The following is a 13,760-nucleotide window of genomic DNA, read 5'->3' as shown; positions in this document are numbered from 1 at the left end:
AGGAAGCCGATGAGACTTGCCGAGTTCAACCTGGAGCTGTGTTTTCCATTTCTAATAGCCCTTCAGACTGGGTGTGTTCCTCCTTTGAGGTCTGACAGGAAGGAATTGATGTTGGAGTTGAATTTTGAAGGGCACCATGACACACTCCCCCCACCCCCAAATATGTAGTCACCAATGCCAACATTTTAGAGATAGAGAATGAAAATGTAAATTCCATGACACTGGCAGTTCCTTCTCACCTGTCTTACAGTTGGGCACCATTTTGTAATGGCTTCTAGCTCTGAGAGTTCAAGGGACTTGGCCAGGGCTCCACAACCAGTAGGTATCAAAGACAAGTCCTGAACCCCTTTTTCTCCCTAACTTGGTTTGCTGCTCTCCAACAAGATTCAACCCAAGTTACAAAGGAATGAGGATTCTCTGAGAGGAGAATATCTTTCCCAAAGACTGGGACTCCCAAGGATGAGTGCAAAGGCTTGAAGCTGGCCCTTGCCATCTGAGTTCTCTCTTTGCTCTATTCATGCCAATGGGTGGGCAGGATCTTCAGTGCCAGAGATTGTATCTTCTCTACTAAGCTGCCTCCATCCTTGCCCCAAGGAGGGAAGCCTTCAATAGGAAGGGTGAGGATAGGGGAAAGGATCAGTGTGGGAGTCAAGGAACCTAAACTGCCCAAGGGCAGGGAATGGTACCTGGAGGTTGAGTAGCTGGTTCTGCAGTTGCTGATCTATTGTCATGCTTCTCAGAAACGGAATGATTAATTTTCTCAAGCTCAGCCATTTCTGGTGATCTGGGAGGAAAAAGACAAGCCTTAAGTTTTCTCAGACACAGAATATTCATCCTGACATCTCTAGATAACCTTCTGAAAAAGAGGAATTCGTCCAGAGAGAGGAAAATATGGCTGCTTATCCAATTGGTTTCCATTCATCAGAGTCTTCTCTGTGTGAGCAGATCAGATGAAAATAAAGCCATTTCTATGAGACCTTGCCATTTGCAGACCACTTGGCTCATAGCCAACCTTTGGAGAAGGGAACTTTGCCATTTTCTAGATAGGGAAAGAGCCTCAGCTTAGTCATGTGACATGTTCCTGATCATACAGTAACTAAGAGTGATAGCTTGGGCTGACTAATCGGAGGTACTCAGGTTTTTCCCTCCCTTGAGTTGCTTCTCCTATTGGAAAATTTAAGGGAAATTTATATTTGAAAAATTAAGGAAAGGGAAAATTTCCTAAGAAAAATCCTTTGCCAACCATATTCTGAGGCCTTGGACCCCAACACTAAATAATGTTTCTAGAAGGTCAGGATTAGAAATGATCACAAAAGGGGCAGGTAGGTGGTTCAGTGTATTGAGAACCATGTCTAGAGACAGGAGGTCTTGGGTTCAAATCTGGCCTTGGATACTTCCTAGTTGGGCGACCCTGGGTCAAGTCACATAACCCCAGTTCTCTAGCCCTTACAACTCTTCTGCCTTGGAACCAATACATAGTATTGATTCTAAGACAGAAGATAAGGATTTTATAAAAAGAAAAAAAGAAATGATCACAGAAGTCAATTTAACCTTTTCCTGAATGAGAATGTCCAATTACAATAGGTCCAAATGTTGTCTCTCCAAGACTTTCACCATTACCCTTACCTTAAGGCAAACCTTTTTTCCTGATTCCTTCCATTCCATTGATGAACAAAATCTTTCAGTGTTAGAAAATTTTACCTGACATCAAACCCTAATTTGCATCTTTGTAATCACTACCCATCTCCTAGTTCTGCTCTCTAGAGCCACCTGGAATGGAATTCCTTTTCCAGGTAGTAACTTTTCAAATATTGAAAGATATCCAAGGTGAACATCCCCTTTTCCCCAGAAACTCACCTAACAGGAGCTTGCAGTGCCTGCCTGTGCTGATTGCCCTCCATTAGACACCCCTGGTTATTAATGTGTCATAAAAAGTATTTCGTAGGATTCCTTCTTTGCTTATTTTGTCAAAAAATTTTTATAGTATTGGGGTTAATTATTAGAATTCTCTTGTGAATTCATCTGGCCTTGGGGAGGTTTTCTTAGGGAATTCAATGATTTGTTCAATTTCTTTTTCTGAGATGGGATTATTATTATAATTTTTAAAAAACCTTACCTTCCAGACAGAAGAGTGGTGAAGGCTAGGCAATGGGGATTAAGTGACTTGCCCAGGGTTACACAGCTGGGGGGGGGGCAGATTTGAACCTAGGACCCCCTGTCTCTAGGCCTGGCTTTCAATTCACCAAGCTACCCAACTGCCTCCCCACCCCCCATTAAAATTTTTAAAGAGAATTTAACTTTTTGATCCTCTTTTTCCATTTGGTCCATTCTACTTTTCATGGAACTCTTTTCTTCACTGTATTTATGAGCTTCTTTTTCCAGTTGACCAATTTAGCTTTTTAAGCTTTTTTTTCTTCATTACTTTTAATTTCTTTTCCTCATTTTCTTTACCTCTCTTATTTGACTTTTTTTTAATGTAATTTTTTTTTATTTTAAACCCTTAACTTCTGTGTATTGACTTATAGGTGGAAGAGTGGTATGGGTAGGCAATGGGGGTCAAGTGACTTGCCCAGGGTCACACAGCTGGGAAGTGTCTGAGGCCGGATTTGAACCTAGGACCTCTGGTCTCTAGGCCTGGCTCTCAAATCCACTGAGCTACCCCTACCCAGCTGCCCCTCTTATTTGACTTTTGAATTCCTTTTGGAATTCTTCTAGAGCTTGAGACCAATTCCCATTTTTCTTTGAAGTTTTTTTATTTTTTATTTTATTTTTTTAAACCCTATGTATTGGCTCCAAGGCAGAAGAGTGGTAAGGGGTAGGCAATGGGCATTTCTTTGAAGTTTTGCATGTGGTTGCTTGCATCTCACCATTCGCTATTCTGCGCCTTGCTCTGTCTCCATTGAAATTTTTTATGGTTAGGTTTTTCTTTTGCTATTTGTTCATTTTCCCAGCCTTTGTTTTTGTTTTTTTTTTTTGTTTTTTGTTTTTTTTTTTGCTTATGGACTGGGAGTTCTGAAAACTGCTGATTCTGTCTCCTCTGCCAGTGACTTGTAGGACTCAACACTTTGAGCTATTTTACCCTGGGGCTAGTGCTTCATCATAGTACAGGTTTGAAAGGGCAAGAGTTATAGATATTGCCAGGCCTCACTTTAGGCTGGTGCCAGGGTTAGGTGTGCAATGTGGGGTGCTCTGTTGGTATATACAGGCAGGGTCCTGGAATCCCAAAGTTGGCCTATGCTCAGGCTTAGAATCTAGTGCAGGAGGTGGGGATGGTGGACCAGCACTCTTCTGTGTATGGTTTTACTTCTGGTTCCACTTTATCCTGTGAAAATCAACTCTCTCTGCCTGCCTTTCATATCATTTTCTGCAGGACAGCCCCCTCTCTCTGTCTTGCTATTGATTTTTGACTTCTGTCATTTTGAGTCACTTTTTACAGATGGGTTTGGAAGGATTTTCAGGATGGTTTCAGCTTTCCCTACTATTAAACCACCATCTTGGCTCTGCCAAAGACTGTTGTCTTTTTTTAAATGAATTGTATCCCCAGTGCTTGGTAGTAGTAGGCATTTCATAAATGTTTATTGGCTTGGGATAGCGAATGTCAAGTCTAAGAGGAACCTTAGAAAGTGGAACATAATAATGATTCAGGACAATTCTGAGGGACTTATGAGAAGGAATGCCATTCACAACCAGAGAAAGAACTGTGGGAGTAGAAACAAAAGAAAAACAGCTGCTTGATCACATGGATTGATGGGGATATGACTGAGGATGGAGACTAAACCATCACCCTAATGCAAATATTAATAATATGTAAATAAGTCTGGATCAATGACACATGTAAAACCCAGTGGAATTGCTCATTGGCTACAGGAGGGGGCAGGGAAGAGGGGAGGGAAAGAACATGAATCATGGAACCATGGAAAAATATTCTAATGTGGAGCATAAAATGTCCTATCTGGAAGAATTTATGACCAAATAAGAGATAAGAGCATTACAAGGTAAAATGAATAATTTTGATTAGATTAAATTAAAAAACTTTTGTATAAGCTAAAATGAATGTAACCAAGATTAGAAGGGAAACAAACTTGGGGAAAAAATTTCTCTGATAAAGGTCTAATTTCTCAAATTTATAGAGAACTAAGCCAAATTTATAAGAATCCAAGTCATTCTCCAATTGACAAATGGTCAAAGGATATGAAAACATAATTTTCAGATGAAGAAATCAAAGCCATCAAGAATCATATGAAAAAAAAATGTTCTAATCACTCTTGATCAGAGAAACGCAAAATAAACAGCATTGAGGTACCACTTCACACCTATTAGATTGGCCTATACAGCAGTAAAGGAAAGTGGTAAATGTTGGAGGGAATATGGCAAAATTGGGACACTAATGCATTGTTGGTAGAATCGGGATCTCACCTAATTATTCTGGAGGACAATTTGGAAGTATGCCCAAAGGGTTATAAAACTGTGCATACTCTTTGATCTAGCAATAGCACAATTGGGTCTGTATTCCAAAGAGATAATAAAAAAGGGGAAAAGGACTTTTGAGGCCCAGGTTTGAACCTAGAACCTCCCATCTCTAGGCTTGACTCTTAGTCCACTGAGCTACCCAGCTGCCCCCACATGGACTTCTAAAGAAGATATTGAGAGTAGTCTCACCAAGGTCTCAGCATCCCAGCCAGCACTCCTTCACAAACCAGGAACACTAGAATTCTCAGCCAGAAGACTTCCTTCTCCAGATGACTTTCTTCTCCAGAAGGTCTCCTTCTCCAGAAACCTTCACCAGCCTATCACCAGCCTTTCTTCTCCCACCAGACTGCCTTCATGGCTTTTATGGTGGTTTCCTGTCCCTGCCCCTTTTCACAGGGGCCAATCACAGCTTCCAAATTGTCTAGCACTGCCCAGGGGGTGGTCTTTGTGGGAACTAGTTGCTCATCTAAAAAGTTCACACTTTCTGAGAGTGTGAACAAGTTCCTGACTGAGTTAGAAAAAAGAGTGGAACTCTCCAAGTATCTCGTTGGCTTCTAACCTAGCACTAGGTAGAGTATGAATTTACTAAGTGGTTTTCAAGCTTCTCCCACCTAGTTCAAGCTTGTGTGGATTCAAAATTATAGCCAATGTTAACTCCAACTAGGCAAAGAGAACAAAGGATCCTCTCTTCACAAGTGTGAACTCAAAGAGAACCAAGAATTCCCTTTTACCACGTGAATAGGGATATTGGATAATGATCAACTATGAAAACTGGGCTACTCCCAGCAATGCAATGATCTGGGACAATTCTGAAAGACTTATGACAGTGAAGGCTCTCCATCTCCAGATAAAGAATTGTTGGAGTCTTTCACATCAAGTGTATTTTTAGATTTATTTGGGGATTTTGGTTATGTATGACTTTACTCTTACAACAATGACCAATATGGAGGTGTGTTTTGTGTGACAATAAAAATACAAAAAATAATAATAAATTGGGGTCACGAAGGAAGTTTAACCTAACATTATGCAAAAAAAAAATGCCTTTGGGCAATTTTTAGAGGGCCTCCTAGGTGGCTTGATGATGATGAGAATCAGAAGGTCCTGGGTTCAAATCAGACCTCAGATACTTTCAAGCTATGTGAACCCTGGACAAGTCTTTTATCCTCCATTGTCTAAATCCTTAGACCTCTTCTGCGTTGGAACCAACACACAGTATTAAATCTAAGAGGGAAGACAAGGGTTTTGAAAAGAAAAAAATTATTGAGACCTGACACTAGCCACAGTATCTCCGTTGGCATATTCTCAATCTTGCTGTCAGAAAAAGAAGTTAGGGTCTATTTTTTGAATTTCCATTCTTTCCCCAAAAGGTAAGTCAAGGAAACCTCCGAAAGCAAATCTTTCACCTAGACCTTCCTACAATCTGACATTTCCACTTGAAAAGATTATCATAGTTTAGGAGCTGGATGGGGCAACCAAGGCCAGTTCTCTCAATGGACAGATGAAGAAACTGAGACCCAAAGAAGCTTTCCAAAAGTCACATAAATAGCTAATGGTAGAGTGTGGATACACACCTAGTGCCCATTACCACTCAGTTCATAGAGGATCACAGAATGTTAATTAAAAAATTCTTTTTCCAATTACAATTAGAAACAGTGTTTATTGACACTTTATGATTCAGATTCTTTCCTTCTCTCCTCTCCTCATTCCCTGAAGTGGTGAATATTATATTTCAGATAGACGGATAGATAAATAGATAGATAGATAGATGGATAGATAGATTATACCAATGTTGTCACACCCAATACACATTTCTATATTCCTCATGCCATGAAAGAAGACACACATTACACATTCCTTCATGAAAGAAATAAAATAAAAAATGGAATACTTTATATGCAGACTCCAGCAGTTCCTTCTTTAGCTATGAATAACATTTTTCATCATGAGTCCTTTGGGGTTATCTTGGAAACTTGCATTGTTGATAATAGTTTAGTCCTTGATCCTTGATCACAAGAAAGTCTTTGTTACTATATATATGCTTCTCCTGGTTCTGCTCACTTTGTATCAGTTCATCTAACTCTTTCTAGGTTTTTCTGAATGCATCCTATTCCTCATTTCTTATGGCACAATAGTATTCCATTACAATCATATGCCACAACTTTTTCAGCCATTCCTCAATGTAAGGACATCCCCTCAATTTCCAATTTTTTTTTTGCCACTACAAAAAGAGCTGCTATAAATATTTCTGTATAAGTAGGTCCTTTTCCCCTATCTTTGATTTCCTTGGGATACAGATCCAGTAGCTAGATCAAAAGATGTACATATTTTTATGGGCTTTGGAGAATGGTTCCAATTGCTCTCTAAAATGATTGTATCAGTTTTTAGCTCCCTCCACAGTGTATTAGTGTCCCAATTTTCCCACATTCTCTCCAACATTTATCATTTTCCTTTTTGGTCACATTAGCCAATGGTATCTCAAAATTGTTTTAATTTGCATTTCTTTAATCACTAGTGATTTTAAGCATTTCCTCATATTATTTAGGTTTAATGCCTTCCTCTGAGAGTTTCATATTCTTTGGCCACTTATCAATTGGGGAATGACCAGTGTTTTTTATATATTTGACTCGGTTCTCTGTATATTTGAGAGATGAGGGCTTTTTCAGAGACATGTGCTATAAACATTTTTTCCCCAGTTTTTTGTTTCCCTTCTAATCTTGGTAGTGTTGGTTTTGTTTGTTCAAAACCTTTTAAATTTAATGTAATCAAAATCATCCATTCCACTTATAATGTTCTCTATGTTTTGTTTGGTCATAAAGCATTCCCTTATCCATAAGCACAGAATGTGAATTTGAGAAGAACCTTGGAGATCAACTAGTTCAAACAATTCGGTAGATTGTCAAGAGAGGGGACCCAGCTGGCCAACTAGTCATTGATGATGTCTGTAATTGGCACCAGGACCCCCTTCTTAACTCTTTCAGTTTCAGCCCCGGTCATTCAACTCATGGAGCACACAGTAGGACTACTGATTCAAATCTAGGTAAGCTCCTGAAAGGAATCTGATAACTCTCCATTTTACTCGCCGGCTCCCCACCCTCCAATTCCCTCGAGAGCCAGTCAGTCACCCTCAACAAAGCAGACCTCAGGGCACAGGAGCTAGCCCCCCCCCAGAACCCTAGCTTCTCCTTTACACTGTACCTCAGAGAAAGAAGAAGATGCCTCCTGTTGGGTGGCTGGTGTTTATCTTCAAGTTGTCTCCTCCAACCAGAATTTCCTCAAGTTGAGTAACTTCAGGCTTACACGGGTCCTGGAACTATGCCAAAGAGGTGATTACCAGCCATACAGCAGCCTATTGGTCCCTTGGCTGGTTAGTCACCACTGAATAGAGAAAGACCCCTCCCCAGTCTTTTACTTGTTCCATTCCTTTGGGAGGGACAAAGCTGATAAAGCCTCCTTTAGTTTACTTGAACTTCAGTCATTCAGTCAAGTAACTATGAATCTATCAATTCTAGCTGGGGGGTTGGGGTGGGGGAATCTCAAATAGTCTAATGGCTTGACCCTGATTGTGTAGTAACTAAATGGCAGTGACTTAGGGCTCTTCTTTATTTCTTCTTCCTCTTCCCTTCCCCTTTTGTCCTTCAGTACTTTCAATCAGTCATGTCTGATTCTTCCCTTCCCCTTGGAGAATTTTCTCGGTAAAGATACTGGAGTGGTTTGCTGTGTCCTCCTCCAACTTATTTGACAAATGAGGAAACTGAGGCCAGCAGGGTGAAATGACCAGCCCATAGTAAGAGTCTGAGGCCAGATTCGACCTCAAGAAGACAAGCCTTCCCGACTCCAACCCAGTGCTTTTTCTACTGTGTCACCCAGATGCTTCTTCCCTCCTCCCAGACACACCTATTTCTGAAGGCTACCAGTAGGAATCTGGGGAGGCAAAGAGGGCAGTTCCTGGCAAAACCTGAGGCCATAGACCTCCTGTCTGAGATAGGGAGGACATCAAGGCCCAGTTAGTTCAACCCTATCTCTGAAGAAGACTCACCAGTACAAGGCGCCCCCCAGAAAAATCTAGACACAGAGTAGTAGTTCAACACTGGCTTGTCCTATTCAGTGTTTCCTGAATCCAAGACTTTATTTCCCCTCCCCCCCTCCCCCGTTGTTACTCTTAATATCCCAAGCTGGGGTACAGGAGAGACAAGCAAATTTGCTAAGTAGTCTTCTCCATTCTTCCCCTCCACGTGCTCTTTAGTACAGAAATAATAGGTGGTCCAGAATTAGGAAGACAGTTCAAATTCTGTCTCTGACACTTCCTAGCTTTGTGACTCTTGATAACTTCTCTCAATATCAGTTTCCTTATCTGTAAAATGGGAATAGTAATAGCCCCTACCTCCCAGGGTTATTGTGAAGAGCCAATGAGATCATCTTTATAAAGCACTTAGCATAATCAATTGTACAAAAAATGAAGCCATTCCCCAATGGATAAACAGCAAGGGACATGAATAGGCAATTTTCAGATAATCAAAACTATCAATAAGCACATAAAAAAGTATTCTAAATCTCTAATAATTAGAGAAATGCAAATCAAAACAACTCTGAGATACCACTCACACCCAGTAGATTGGCTAACATGACAGCAAAAGAAAGTAATAATAAATAAATGTTGGAGGGGATGTGGTAAAATTGGGACATTGATGCATTCCTGGTAGAGTTGTGAATTGATCCAACTATTCTGGAAGGTAATTTGGAACTATGCCCAAAGGGTGTTAAAAGCCTGCCTGCTCTTTGATCCAGCCATACCACTGCTGGGTTTATACCCCCAAAAAGATCATAAGAAAAAAGACTTGTACAAAAATATTTATAAATGTGCTCTTTGTGGTGGCAAAAAAACTGGAAAAATGAAGGGATGCCCTTCGATTGGGGAATGACTGAACAAATTGTAGTATCTGTTGGTGATGGAGGAATTCCATGTGAACTGGAAAGACCTCCAGGAACTGATGCAGAGTGAAAGGAGCAGAGCCAGGAGAACTTTGTACACAGAGTCTGATACACTGTGGCACAATCAGAGGTAATGGACTTCTCTACTAGCAGCCATGCAATGACCCAGGATAATTCTGAGGGATTTATAAGAAAGAACACGATCCATATCTAAAGGAAGAACTGTGGGAGCAGAAACAGAAAAAAAAAAAAAAAAAACAACTGCTTGATCACATGGTTTAATGGGGATGTGATTGTGGATACAGACTCTAAACAATCACCCTAATACAAATATCAATAATATGGAAATAGGTCCTGATCAATAACATGTAAAACCCAGTGGAATTGCTCGTTGGCTATGGCAGTGGGGAGGAAGGAGGGGAGGGAAAGAACATGATTCATGTAACCATGAGAAAAAAAATCCTAAATTAATTAATAATTAATTGGGCTTAAAATGAAAAAATAATAAAGCACTTGGCACAGTCCCTTTGCTGGGGTTGTTGTTTAGACATTTTTCAGTCATGTCAGACTCTTGGTGACCCCAGTTGGGACTTTCTTGGCAAAGATACTAGAATGGGTTGCTGTTTCCTTCTCCAGCTCCTTCAACAGATGGGGAAACTGAGACAAAAACAAGGTTAAGTGATTTGCCCAATGTCATACAGCTAGTAGGTGTCAGAGGTTGGATTTGAACTCAGATCTTCCTGACTCCTGAACCAGCACTCCATCCACTCATTGTACCACCTTTCTGCTCTAATATTTATTCTAGTATTCCTATATTTTATAATCTTTTAATACGTTTAAAACCATGCTCCCACCATTCTTTAGTTCTTATCTTTTTTATGTGTGTCATGGGTGACATTTTTAAAAAGATCCTTACCTCCTAATTTAGAATCAATACAGTGTACTGGTTCTAAGGCAGAAAAGCAGTAAGGGCTGGGCAATGAGGGTCAAGTGACTTGCCCAGGGTCACATAGAAAGGTCTTAAAAAGCCGTCTGATTCAAGACACCAAAACGCTCCCTTTACAGATTCTTCTATCTCCTAATCCTACGTCAAAACCATTCAAAATGCCTTAGATTCCATAGCAATAGAGATAATCCTGTTAAGTGAGTCTGTGCTAATAAACATCAAGTAAACCCCCCCCACCTAGAATTGATTGATTCAGAGTTACTTGATTGAATGATTGATGTTCAAGTATGTACTAAACGCTTGTTACAAAGGGCTGAGGATCTTTTCTATCTAGAGCCTCAGACCAAAGGGATTTGCCATCGTGATAGAAAAGGTCAGCTAGGTGGTTCAGTGGATAGGGAGAGGGTCCTGGGTTCAAATCAGCCCACAGATACCTGTGTGACCTCAGGCAAGTCACTGTAACTGCTATTGCCTAGCCTATATCATCCTCCTGCCTTATAACCAATATATAATATTGATTTGAAGTCAGAAGCTAAGGGGTTGTTTTTTTGTTGTTGTTTTTTAAATTGCTTGACCCTAGCAAAGCCTTGATTATCTGAATCAACAGGGAATTTTGTCCTAAATTCGTGCCATTTGGGCGCTTGAAGGTAAAGATCCAAACTCCTCTCTAAGAAAGGGAAGATGCTGTTTGCTCCAAGGCCAGGAGAGAACAGAGGAGGCCACAGCCACCATCCATGAAGGCGTCACGGGGAGGTAGCCTGATGCCACAGCCGCTGGGCACCTGCCAGGAGAAGCGGGGAAAGTCGGTCCCAGGTCACAAGAGTAAAAATGAAAGCTTCTTCTTTGGCTGAAGAAAGTCCAGCTGAGTTGGACAGGGAGGGAATGTGGTGTGGGATCGAGAATGCCCCCAGAAGCCCTGCGTGAAAGCCATTATACAGGGACCCATTTAAAAACAAACAAATAAATATAATGTAAAAGTATAATGTGCAATATATTACATATAATGTAACACAAACAACATAAATAAGTGTGTTATAATATTTAGTATATTATATATAATATAAACAATATAAGTATAAATAAATATATATAAATAAGTATTATATAAATATAACAGTTAACATATTATATATAATATAGTAATAGAAATAAATATAAATATATTTAATATATTACATATTATAATATTTAATGTATTATATATAATAAATATAAACAAATAAAAATGTTATAGCATTTAACATTATATAATATGATACTTCAAACAATGTAAATAAATAAATATTAGTACTATAATATTTAATGTATTATGTAAATAAGGAATAAATATTATAATATTTGCTATATCATATATACTATATCATAAACAAACAAACAAATAAATAAATAAATGAACAAACAAACAAACAAACAAATAAATAAATAAGCAGATGAGCAAATAGATAAATAAGCAGATGAGCAAATAAATAAATAAATAGATGGATGGAAGGCTTCAAGGCCAAGATAGAGAAGGGACCAATTCAAATTCATAACACTAAAAGCCCTGTTGCTTAGTCTAACTAACATCTCTCCCCATTCTGGTCCCCCCTCCACTTACCTATTGAAGTGATCTTCCTTTTTTTAAATTTTCATTTTTAAAAAGCCATTCATTACCTTCTGCCTTAGAATTCATACTAGATAGTATTTATAAAGCAGAAGAGTGCAAAGTGGCCACATGGGCCATGTAGTGTTCTTCCTCCTCTTCTCTGCCCCCCGGCTGCCTCTGGCTTCCTCCAGGTGCCTGCTAACATCCCACCTTCTGGAAGAAACTTTCCCCAATCTCCCTTAATGCTGCTGCCTCTCCTCTGTGGATTATTTCCAATTCACTCTCTCTGTATCTGTTTCTATATGGTCCTTTATATGCTGCCTCCCTCAGGGGACCCCAAGTTCCTTGAGGGCAGGAGCTGGGGGGGGTCTCTTTAGGGCTTGGCACAATGCCTAGCACCTAGCAGACACAGAATAAATATTTTTAGGGTACTGCGTTTGGGAGTGTGTATAAGCACATAGACATAGGCGAGCTCTCTGAAGGTGGGAGCCAGTTAATGAATAACAGCTAGTTAAGTCCGGTCCTTGAGGGCTGTTTCATTTTTGTCTTAGTGTCTCCAGGGGCCACCAGGCACCTCATAGATCATTAATGGATGCATGTTGATTGAATGACTGGTGATGCCCTATCCCCATCTGAGGGCCTTGGAGGATTTGGTTTGGCCACATATTCTAGGTCATGTTTCTCTTTCATTTTCCTTTTTCATCACCTTTCAGTTCTGATAACAACAGGGAACTGGCCAATCAATCGGTCAATCAGCTAAAATATGAGTTAATTAGAAAGGATTTACTAAGTACCTACTTATTGCCATAAAATGTGCTAAGTGTTTGGGACACCAAGACAAAAATCAGATCCCCAGAATGAAATTTGACTTGATTGCCTATTAGAATCTGATAGCCTGGTGTATTCTTTGTCTATCAGCATTTGAACCCCTTTGATTCTTTCCAGGGGAGGCCAGCTCTTCATCTTGGATGATGAGATGGAGGCCCACATGAGCTCCTTTCCAGTTTTGTCAAAAAACAAAATAAAGTTGTTCTTGTTTTTTTAGAGTCCAACTTTAATAGTTCTTTATTAAATTTATTTATTTGTTTGTTTTTGTTTAATTGATTAAGATGGTTCCATGATTCATGTTCTTTCTCTTCTCCTCCTCCCACTCCCTTCCCATGCAATTCCACTGGGTTTTGCATGTGTCACAAAATAAAGTTTTTTTAAAAATCATGAGGTATTTCTAGCAGCTTTTTGAGGTGGCCCAGAATTGGAAATCGAGGGGCTGTCCATCCACTGGGGGAACGGCTGAACAAATAAATTGTGGTATGTGTTGGTGATGGAATATTATTGTGCTTGAAATGATGAGCAGGATAATTTCAGAAAGAGCTGGAAAGATCTTCAAGAACTGATGCGGGGAGAAAGAAGCAAAACTGGGAGAACATGGTACATGTGAACAGCAATATTGGATGATGATCAGGTGTGAAGACTTGGCTACTCCCAGTAATCAACAACCTGGGGTGGGGGGAGAGAGAGAAGCTGAGCTTTGCTCTTCCTTTCATTGGAACTTCTGGAGAGCAACTTGGAGATCCAAGCTGGACCGTGAGGTTGAAAAGAACTAGGTTTTTGGAGCAGCCAAAGACATCTCAGGATGGTATAGGGAGAAAATATGGTAAAGCAATCCAGATTGACTCCTAGGCCATGAGTGAGTGACTCTAAACCAAGTCTTAATTGAACTGGTGAGCTGGGAAGGTCATCCTCTCTACCTGCTCATCCCTGGGAGAAGGACATTCTTTATTTTTAATTTTTGAACCCTTACCTTCTATCTTAGAATCAATACTGTGTATT

This window comes from Gracilinanus agilis, chromosome 2, assembly GCF_016433145.1.
Source record: "Gracilinanus agilis isolate LMUSP501 chromosome 2, AgileGrace, whole genome shotgun sequence".
Taxonomy (NCBI): domain Eukaryota; kingdom Metazoa; phylum Chordata; class Mammalia; order Didelphimorphia; family Didelphidae; genus Gracilinanus; species Gracilinanus agilis.
This window is presented reverse-complemented; position numbering follows the sequence as displayed.